The sequence below is a fragment of the Podarcis vaucheri genome, assembly GCF_965113315.1.
Source record: "Podarcis vaucheri genome assembly, chromosome: 3".
Taxonomy (NCBI): domain Eukaryota; kingdom Metazoa; phylum Chordata; class Lepidosauria; order Squamata; family Lacertidae; genus Podarcis; species Podarcis vaucheri.
The window spans coordinates 120,887,609-120,899,153 of record NC_138761.1 but is presented as its reverse complement, the minus strand read 5'-3'; the positions used below and the strand labels follow the sequence as shown (position 1 = coordinate 120,899,153).

The 11,545-nt window shown below is 44.2% G+C and overlaps 1 long non-coding RNA gene across 1 annotated transcript; it reads right to left on the bottom strand.

Annotated features, from left to right (window-relative positions):
* Positions 1-823: 823 nt before the first annotated feature.
* On the bottom strand, positions 824-2,009 carry LOC309528881. Its single transcript, XR_014217954.1, has 2 exons — positions 1,127-2,009; positions 824-1,087 (listed from the first exon to the last, which is right to left on the bottom strand). It is a non-coding gene; the product is annotated as an uncharacterized lncRNA (long non-coding RNA).
* Positions 2,010-11,545: the final 9,536 nt, after the last annotated feature.

Genomic DNA, 11,545 nt, shown 5'->3' with positions numbered 1-11,545 from the left:
TGTGAAAATGAGGTTTGAAGCATGTAGCACATCATTTCTGCAGATAATAACTGCCAATTTTCAGGCAGTCAATTTCTTAAAAAATAGACAGACAGACAGACAGACGCACGCAGAGAGAAGTTTGTAAACAGAAATAAAGCTATGGTTGGTTAAATCTGGAATATATACAAGTTCTGAAATACTGTCCAAAAATTTAACTGTTCTACAGAGCAAAAAATTAAGGAGTGGTCCATTCACGTTGTGCTGATTTGAGAGCTTTAGTGAGAAACCTTTATATACAGTCACCCTGAAAAAGGCTTGTGCCTTGCTATTTTTTTAATGAAATGTGTATCTTAACTCATATTTTCTCCTTTTATTTTGCTTTAAGAGCAACCCTGCTTAGCCCTGGCAAGCAAATCAAAGAAAATATTCTACTATGTCTGGCCCACAGTTTCACTCACACACACAGTTATCTTAACAAAACAGTATTTTTAAAGCCCACCAAAAGGGAATACTTGGTTTTACAGACCCCAGTAGAATGTTTCATGCTCCTTTCTTACTTATTTCTTATTCAGCTTTCAACTATGGAAAATAGTTTTGTATATGTACACTTACATACAAATGCATTATGGTTAGTAGTTTGCATACTGTCTTTGTGGCTTTAAATTTTTTGATGCATGTGACGAGTGAATACTATGGGAGAAGTTCTCTAGAACCAGCCTGTGGAAATGCCAAAAAAAAATTAAAAAAATTGTGCACCTTTAGAAAAGTTCTTGTTCTCTCTTTTAAGAAAGAGATGAAATTGATCTGTGGGCTGCTGGTTCCATCTTGTGGTTTGGTCTAATGTGTAGCTTTAGATTAGGCTAAAAGCACCCACTGTTTACATACACACACACCTCAAATAGATGCTGTTGTTGCTGTTGTTTAAAAAAACTAGGTTCAATCAATCTATTAATATTTTTTATGACGGCCTATTTCTGTCTTCAAGGTTAGTTCAGAAATCTGCATTGCCTCAATTTCACCACTTCTTGCGAAGTTAAAATGTTCTCCACTCATGGGTTTTGAGTGTTAATCTATGCCCATTTAGTTTGCATTGGTGGTCAGCTGCCTCTGGCATGCGTGAAATGGAATTTCAGAAGAAAAGTGCATCTTCATTGCACAGCTAGCATGAATATTTCTGTCACTACATATTGTATCCTAGGAACTGGGCACAGCAGTCCTAACCCCTGATCTGCAATACTGGTGCAGGTTGACTTGTGGCAGAGCTCTTCCTCTACCTGGCTTTAGGGTTGGGAGACATCACCACAGATGCTATTATTGGTGTAGCAAAAGTAGAGCCCAAGCACTCAGCCCACTTCTACGCTGTCTCACATGATGCAGCGGTGACTCTGCCAACCCCAGCCCAAGTTTGGATTGCTCTACTAAACATTTTGTTGTTCAGTCATTTAGTTGTGTCCAACTCTTCGTGACCCCATGGACCAGAGCACACCAGGCACTCCTGTCTTCCCCTGCCTCCCGCAGTTTGGTCAAACTCATGCTGGTAGCTTCGAGAACACTGTCCAACCATCTTGTCCTCTGTCATCCCCTTCTCCTTGTGCCCTCCATCTTTCCCAACATCAGGGTCTTTTCCAGGGAGTCTTCTCTTCTCAGGAGGTGGCCAAAATATTGGGGCCTCAGCTTCAGGATCTGTCCTTCCAGTGAGCACTCAGGGCTGATTTCCTTAAGAATGGAGAGGTTTGATCTTCTTGCAGTCCATGGGACTCTCAAGAGTCTCCTCCAGCACCAGAATTCAAAAGCATCAATTCTTCGGCGATCAGCCTTTTTTATGGTCCAGTTCTCACTTCCATACATCACTACACTATAGCTTTAACTATGCGGACCTTTGTTGGCAAGGTGATGTCTCTGCTTTTTAAGATGCTGTCTAGGTTTGTCATCGCTTTTCTCCCAGGAAGCAGGTGTGGAGCAGGAACCTGCAGACAACTCCAGTATCCCTGCCAAGAAAACTCCATGGACAAAAAAACAAGGCTAAACATATACAGTGGTGCCTCGCAAGACAAAATTAATTCGTTCCGCAAGTTTTTTCTTCTTGCGAGTTTTTCGTCTTGCGAAGCACGGTTTCCCATAGGAATGCATTGAAAATCAATCAATGCGTTCCTATGGAAACTGCCTTCAGACCAGGCCCGGGGACAGCCTGTCCCCCGACCTCTTCTGAAGGCTGGGGGGGGGAACAAGGGCTTTTCTTCCTACCGCCAGCCTTCAGAAGGCTGTTCTGAAGGCTGGCGGTGGGAAGAAAAGCCCTTCTCCCCACCTCCCGCCCCGCAAGCTCCGGGGACAGGAGTGCTTTGCTGCCGACCGCCAGCATTTTAAAAGCCCCCGCTGTCCCGGGGCGATTTTAAAATGCTGGCGGGCGGCAGCGAAGCCTCCGCTGTCCCGGGGCGATTTTAAAATGCTGGCGGGCGGCAGCGAAGGCTTCGCTGCCGGCCGCCTGCATCTTAAGATCGCCCGGGACAGCGGAGAGGTCTCCACTGCCCCGGGGGCTTTTAAAATGCTGGGGGTCGGCAGCGAAGGCTTTGCTGCCACCCGCCAGCATTTTAAGATCGCCCGGGACAGCGGAGAAGTCTCCGCTGTCCCGGGAAGGCAGGCGGGAGGGGAGCAAAGACTTTTGCACCCCGCCGGCCTTCAGAAGAGGTCCAGGACCTCTTCTGAAGGCCGGCGATGGGCGAAAGTCTTTGCTCCCGACCGCCAGCATTTTAAAAGAGGTCCCCGGAGATTTCCCTATGGGCTTTCTTCTTGCGAAGCAAGCCCATAGGGAAATTCGTCTTGTGGAACGACTCAAAAACGGAAAACTCTTTCGTCTTGCGAGTTTTTCGTTTTGCGAGGCGTTCGTCTTGCGAGGCACCACTGTAAAAAAATTCAAATCTTGCAGGGAACTGATTTCAAATCATCCTAGGATCTCCTGAAACTAGCTTTATAAAATCTGAGTTTTAAGTGCAGGAGGAGGACAACATTTCATGTTTTGGTTTTCTGTGGAAATTGTTTCAATGAAACTGCCAACTGAAGAAGCAGAAATATTCTTTGTAAAAAAGCAATGCAATGCAAATTCATTCTATAGTTATTGGTTACTTTAAGGAATGCTTTAAGAAGGAGTGAAATAGCGGCACAATTACCACATCATTTATTATCAGAACATAATAACTCATACCTGAAGGAGCACCTCCACCCCCATCGTTCAGCCCGGACACTGAGATCCAGCGCTGAGGGCCTTCTCAGTAGTGGCGCCCGCCCTGTGAAACGCCCTCCCATCAGATGTCAAAGAGATGAACAACTACCTGAATTTAAAAGATATTTGAAAGCAGCCCTGTATAGGGAAGTTTTTAATGTTTGATGTTTTATCGTGTTTTTAATACTCTGTTGGGAGCTGTCCAGAGTGGCTGGGGAAACCCAGTCAGATGGGTGGGATATAAATAATACATTATTATTATTATTATTATTATTATTATTATTATTATTATTATTAATTTATTAATGCACCCCCAAGTCCTCATCTTGTAAGCTAAAGAAGATCTCTCTGTATCTATTCTGTTTAGGTTTGGCTCTAACTTTTAACTTGTTCATGGTTGGAGCACTGCACTTAAAGTGGGGCTGTTTTTATTTATTTTTGTCAGATTGGCTAGGATGCTGCCTTTGAGATAGTGAACATCAAGTGTGCTGGACCAACTCCCTATAGAGAAAGGCAGAGAAAGGTTGACTCTCCCTAGGTGAGCAGTAGGGGGGATGTCTGCAAGTGAGATATGGAAAGGAAATCAATAATTCTTGTTTTTTTTCTGATGCCACTGAGTCATTTTTATTTAGTGGGTCTATTTTTATGTAAGCACCTATAGGCTACTTCTTTGTTATTTATTTGTTATTTAAACACTGGAGTGTTTTATTAAACTGAAAATTAAGTGGATGGAGTGATGTAAGGAAATCACTGAGTAATTGTGCTTGTGAGGACTGTGTGTTTAGATTAGTTTTGTGTAGTGTGGATGTGTAGGTTAATTATTTCACTTGTCATATTACCTGATTTTTAAAATGTTTATTTAAAAAAATGATATATTGTTATTATGTTGCATTTTGAGATACTTTGATATATTTCAATGTTTTGTGTGGTATGGTTTGTTTTGTGGCTTCTGTTGTTTTATGTACATTGCCTAGAGATATTTATTTAATTATGTTACTTAAACTGTGGAATTGTGATTATGATTATTCATAGTTTAATTTAATTATTGCTAGATTTCGAATCTGAAATGTGTATTTATTATATTAATTCCTTTTTGTTGAGATTTTGTAACCCACGTAGCAATTTCTGCTGAAATCCTAAGAAGTATGTAAATTAACTAAATCAATAAAACTCTTGAATATACTTTAGATATTAAACTTCTACTATCCAGTTAAGACTTCAAGACAATTATTGTTCTTGCTAATTTTGTTTTCTAATACTTCTGCATTTTCATATAACAACTCGACGTTTTCCTGTTGAATGAAATCTTATTCCAGCAGACCTCATTTATATTTCCCTGATTTTTCCCAGATGCCTTTTGTTTTTGTCACAATTCCTTCTATTTGCTTCTGAATTTTTCTATATTTATTCTCATACACTATAGCCCTATTTCCTATTACTCAGTACAGTGGTACCTCGGGTTACATACGCTTCAGGTTACATACGCTTCAGGTTACAGACTCCGCTAACCCAGAAATAGTGCTTCAGGTTAAGAACTTTGCTTCAGGATGAGAACAGAAATCGCACGGCGGCAGTAGGAGGCCCCATTAGCTAAAGTGGTACATCAGGTTAAGAACAGTTTCAGGTTAAGAACCAACCTCCGGAATGAATTAAGTTCTTAACCAGAGGTACCACTGTACTGTTAATGTATTATCCAAATGTGCACATGGAAATAGTAGCCTACATATGTGTTAACTCTCTAATGTGGACACAGCCCTAGGCAGCTCATCTTGTTGTCTCAAGGAGTTTAAACTTAGTTAGTTTATCAGGTGTTTCATAAACTCTTTCCACACAGCCAGGCAAGTCCACCAAGTTAGCAAATGTCTCAGTTAAGTGTAATTTATTGCAGTCAATTGAGTTTAGTTAGAATCAATTACTTCCTCGGGTATCTCAAAAGATTATTCATGAGGAATGTTGAGCATTTTTCGTCAACTTTCAAGTCATTAATAAAACATTTCAACAGGAGAAAAACTTTTGCAGTATTTGTCAGTCCTTGTCAATATTCACCCTGAATAGTTTTCTTTTGTTCATCATTTTATCCAGCAATTTAATGAAAGGAGGAATCTGTCAAGAGGAAAAGATAAAGAGGTGGAGTGAATTTCACTATTCAGTCTTTAGTAGTAGTTACCACATCAGCCAGCAGGTGGGACCACACAAAAATAAGGCTTTGTGGAACAACAATAATAAATAACAATTTGCTGTCGTTTCAAAACACCCCAAACCAGCTGCCTAATGGTAGTGCCAGCCCTGCAAAAAATTTGTATATCATACTAAGGTAAAGGTAAAGGGACCCCTGACCATTAGGTCCAGTCGTGGCCGACTCTGGGGTTGCAGCGCTCATCTCGCTTTATTGGCTGAGGGAGCCGGCGTACAGCTTCTGGGTCATGTGGCCAGCAGGACTAAGCCACTTCTGGCGAACCAGAGCAGCGCACGGAAATGCCATTTACCTTCCCGCCGGAGCGGTACCTATTTATCTACTTGCACTTTGACGTGCTTTTGAACTGCTAGGTTGGCAGGAGCAGGAACCGAGCAACGGGAGCTCACCCCGTCGCGGGGATTCGAACCACCGACCTTCTGATCGGCAAGTCCTAGGCTCTGTGGTTTAACCCACAGCGCCACCCGCGTCCATATCATACTAAAGACTGCGTCAAATCACCAATAACTCTGGGGAGGAAGGAGCCCTCATAAAATAGTAATAGTTAGTAATTGAACCAGAATACAGAAACTGCTGAGGAATCCTACTTACATTTTCTACTGAGAAGCACAATCCATTTTTATGCCTTTTATTCCATGATTCTTATGTATTATGCAGGCATTTACTTTGGATTTATACTAGATTTGCCCATCTGCCTACTATGAGTAGCACCATGTTTTTGTTTTAAATATCCTTGGTATCTGCACCATAGTTCATGTATGGGGTCCATTTCATGACACTTCTGGTAGCATGTGCATAGATTCAAGACAGTTTCAAGCAGCCATCTCTTTCCTTCTTCTTCTTACTAACTAATTTCTTCTTACTAACAAATTACATGGAAACATACATGATGCAAGGAAACAGAACTAGGAAAATGTTGTTCTCCCTTAAATTATATTACATTAATACAAGTGGTCTAAGGAAAGCAGCAGGGAGACGGGTGGTGCTGTGGGTTAAACCACAGAGCCTAGGACTTGCTGATCAGAAGGTCAGTGGTTCGAATCCCCATGACGGGGTGAGCTCCCGTTGCTCGGTCCCAGCTCCTGCCAACTTAGCAGTTCGAAAGCACAACAAAGTGCAAGTAGACAAATAGGTCTACTTTTACCTTCCAGCGGGAAGGTAAATGGCGTTTCCATGCGCTACTCTGGTTTGCCAGAAGTGGCTTTTCAAAATAATAATACTGTGGTTTCTCTTCAAATCATGTAAATCCTTCACCTTAAAAAAAAAAAAAGATTCTATCAGCAGAATGTCAGGCTTCTGTTGTTCCCAATAATTAAGGGGACAGTGGTCTTAAAGAGATTAATGGTAGCAAATGTCGACTACTTGTTTTTTCCTAATTCTTATGTCTACACAAAGGTCATCCATCTCCCATAGCTTTTCACATTATGCAAGGAGACCTTTAAGGTACTTAGTACTTTCTGACCTCTAGTGCCCTATTTACACACAGAGACAGGCAGTCAGCTTGAATTAATCCGACTCTAATTAAACCACACACTTCTGATATTTGCTCATTGCAGAGTAGTGTGCTACCAGGTACATAGAGGTAAAGTGAGCTGGATTATCTGGCCAATGCACATGCTTCCTGGAAGCAGGTCTAACTTCTGCTTTTGTGAGTGAGTTTTAAAACTGGAAGCTTGGAAATTGTTGTATAAGCCCATAGCCTCAAATCACTATGGAAGCATCTCTGCCTATAGCCCCCTTGTATGTGAAGTCCGGGGTGCCCAGGTTAGAAATTCTCTTTCCAAACCATCCACATTTCTTAGGAATATAATTCCTTCCTTATGTCTCTTGCACTCACACACAATATCTTGTTTTTCTTCTTTTCCCCACTAGTGCTTGCCACTTTCTTGTTAAGTTACAGGCTGCTTTCCTTAGACCACCTGTATTAATATACCATATTTTTCGTCCTATAAGACGCACTTTTTCCCCTCCAAAAATGAAGGCGAAATGTGTGTGCATCTTATGGGGCGAATGCAGGCTTTCGCTGAAGCCTGGAGAGTGAGGGGGGTCGGTACGCATCGACCCCTCTAGCTCTCCAGGCTTCAGGAAGCTATCCGCTAGCTGTGGGAGACCCAGCTCTCCCAGGGCTAGCGGAGACCTTGCCTTCACCCAGAAGCTTGGGGCGCGCTGTGCTCCGCACGCCCCAAACTTCAGGATTAGTGCAGTGGTCCGCTAGCCCTGGGAGAGCTGCGCAGCTCTCCCACGGCTGGCGGACTGCTTGCTGGCACCCAGAAGCTTGGGGCGTGCTGAGCTCCGCACGCCCCAAACTTCGGGACTAGTGCAGTGGTCTGCTAGCCCTGGGAGAGCCGCGCGGCTCTCCCACGGCTGGCGGACTGCTTGCCGGCACCCAGAAGCTTGGGGCGTGCTGAGCTCTGCACGCCCCAAGCTTCAGGATTAGCGCAACGCTCCGCTAGCCCTGGGAGAGCCACGCGGCTCTCCCACGGCTAGCGGAGACCTTGCCGGCACCCAGAAGCTTGGGGCGCGCAGAGCTCTGCACGCCCCAAGCTTCGGGATTAGCGCAGCGCACCTGGGGGAAAAAATAATTCCCCCCCCTTTATTTCCCCACCAAAAAACTAGGTACGTCCTATGGGCCGGTGCGTCTTATGGGGCGAAAAATACGGTAATATAATTTAAGAGAGAACAACATTACAAGAATGAGAAAAAACATGAAGTTAAACAGCTCTTTGGGGGCGGTAGTTCCAAGATTGTGACAGCTTAACAAGCAGGCTTCGGAGCTCCGCACATAACAGGACTGTAATTATCGTTGATTGATACCCAGGGAAGTAATTTTTCCTTTTTCTTACTTCTCTACTTTTAAACTTACCAACCTACTGAGATTCTATCAGCACCTTCTTGTCTATGCTATGAGAAATATCTTGGGCAAGTTCTGTGAAGAATCCTGGGCAGGCCGCCAGCTGCCTTCTATACTTTGTTCCTGGAACTGCTGGCAGTCACCACACAGAGAAGCTCTTAAATTGAACAAACCGAGCACTTTCTATTTTTTCTCTCTTCTTTGGTTAAGGAAACTTCTCCTTGTTTGCTCTCCACCGTAATACTATGCCTGCTAGTAAATGCTACAGGGACCCAGAGGATGTAGCTCTCTCACCGGTTTCCAAACAATATAAAATAGAGGACTTTTTTAACAAATCTGCTTTTATAGTTCCAACAAAAAAACAGTTTTCTCCCCTTGAAGATGATTGTCAGTGTGGGGAGAATATTCAAGGTGAGAGCATAGAACTGGATCCAGCAATGTGCCACTAAGAGAGGAACACACTTCTTGCCTCCGATCTAGAACTTGCAGATGTCACACGAAACTGAATGTTGGTAGGTTCAAGACAGATGAAAGAAAATAACTTATTTTCATAGTGCATGGTTGAACTATGGAACTCCCACAGGAGGCAGTGGTGGCCACCAAGCTAAGGTAAAGGGTAAAGGGACCCCTGACCATTAGGTCCAGTCGTGGCCGACTCTGGGGTTGCAGCGCTCATCTCGCTTTATTGGCCGAGGGAGCCGGCATACAGCTTCCGGGTCATGTGGCCAGCATGACTAAGCCGCTTCTGGCGAACCAGAGCAGCACACGTGTCAGGGGTTCAGGAGCAGAGGCAAGGGCAAGGGAGGAAACAGAGAGTGAGGAGGAGGAGGCAGAAGAAAAGATGAGTGATGACGACGACCCGAGATCTCCGAGTCTTTCCAGTGAATCAGAAGATTCACAGAAAGGAGCACCAGTGGCCAGGGCAAGGGGGGAGCCTAGGGGGACACCCCAGGAAGATAGAGCCAGAGGGGACTCAGAGGGGAGCAGTTGGAGATCGGGACCAGCGTCACCGCCAGAGAGCAGGGAAGAGGAAGGGGGCCAGGGATCAAGCGCTGGCAGCTCACAACAGGAGGGAGGGCACGAGTCAGGAGTGGCCACACCTCCATCAGGGAGTGAAGAAACGGTCAGACGGAAAGTGGAAGGTTGGGCGCGCGCGCCAAGTTCAAATGCACAGGGAAGTGACGCAGTAGGCAGCCCGGAGAGGGAGCCAGGTCCTAAAGCCCGGCGCAAGGAGACAGAAGGGTCCGGGGGGTCGGCGTCGGAGGAGTCCCGGAGGGAGGAGACCCCGGGGGGCAGAGGGACCCTGAGGAGAACAGTCAGGCAGAAAAGGTGGGGCAGGGCTAGGATATTAAGTTGGTGTACAGGAGGCGGGGACCCAGACAGAGCTTCGCCGATCTAACCATAAGACGTAGAGTTGCACGCAGCAGCTTGAGAATGGGAACTGTAACTCAATAAAGACTTTTACTTAATGATCGCTGGCTAGCGTGATCCTCTGTGAGTTAGGATCGGGGAGCAACTCTGACAACACGGAAACGCCGTTTACCTTCCCGCCAGAGCGGTACCTATTTATCTACTTGTACTTTGACATGCTTTTGAACTGCTAGGCTGGCAGGAGCTGGGACCGAGCAATAGGAGCTCACCCTGTTGCGGGGATTCGAACCGCCGACCTTCTGATCGGCAAGTCCTAGGCTCTGTGGTTTAACCCACAGCGCCACCCGCGTCCCGAGCTACCAAGCTAGATGGCCACCAAGCTAGATGGCTCTAAAAGAGAATTTGACAAATTCATGGAGGAGAAGGCTGTCGATGACTTCTAAGCATGATGGTTGTGCTCTTCCGCCATAGTTGATGGCAGCAATGCCTCTGAATACCAGCTGCTGGAAACCACAGGAAGGAAGAGTTCTCTTGTGCTCAAATCCTGTTTGAGGGCGGGAGACGAAAGATGAAGAGGTAAAAGCAGTTATGATTAAATGGGCACAATATGTAGGTCACAACATTATGATGGAAGACTGGGAAAAATTATGGAAAGCTGATTTAAAATTTACAGGTTGTTCCCTACTGAAGGAGAATTACATGAAGATGATGTACAGATGGTGCACAACACCAGTGCAGTTTCGGAAAATGTACAAAACTAGTTCAAATATATGTTGGAAGTGTAAGGAAAAGGAGGGGACAATTTATCATATGTGGTGGGGTTGTAAGGTAATTTTAAAAATTTGGGAAATGATATACAATGAATTGAAGAAAATGTTCCATTTAACATTTGTTTAAAAACCCGAGGCATTTTTGTTGGGGATTGTAGGGAAAGACCTGCCAAAAAAGCTGAAAAACATCTTCATGTATGCGACAATGGGCATGAGAGTTCTGGTAGCACAAGGATGGAAGACTGAAGAAACCCCAACTAAAGAATCATGGCAAGAAAAATTGATGGACTATGCAGAACTGGCAAAACTGACATATAAGCTACGGGACAAGGATAACTGCGACTTTAAGGATGAATGGGAACCCTTTACAAAGTATCTAAAGATGCAACAAAGCGAACTGGACTCCTTGGCAGGTTTTGAATAAACATTCACAAACTTTTTATTGATAATAATCAGCTAAATAGTTTGAGGATCTATACAACTTTGTAACATGCAGAAAACAGCAGTCTCAGAGAAACCAAAGACTGGAACTTAGGGAAGTTGGGGGTGTGTGTGGGAGAATGGGGGGAGGGAGGAAAAATGGGGGGGACAAGGATGATATGTTTTTGAATAATATGTTTTGTTTTAATTTTGAATTAATTTTTTTAAAAAAAAATCCTGTTTGAGGGTTTTGCACAGGCATCTAGTTGGCCCCATGAGAAGCGGATGCTAGACTAGATGGCTCTTTTTATGTTCTTAGGGTGCTTCCACATGGCAAATGATTGTGGGCTCTGTACTACTCTTAAAAGAAAAAAATTATAAAGATTTTCTTGCTTTACAAAAGTACATGCATTGTCTCTTTTTTCCAGGTTGTAAAGTCTTGAGCATCCACACAACACCCTCCTCAAAATGCCATCCCATATTCCAACCCTCACCCCATTTAATCTGGATTTACCAGTTTTACATGGGGGGGGGTGGAACTAGGAGGATTTTCTTCAAAAACAGTAAGTGTTGATTAAATGGAAAAAAATAACATGGAATGACACTTTATGGAGGACAACACTGTGTTGACCTTGTGCAAAAGATGCATGTGTGAGCAGAACAGACTCCATAATAAATTGCCATGTGGAAGGGCTCTTACATACGTCAGGCTCCGCTCCCAGGATCCAGCAGCAGACAAA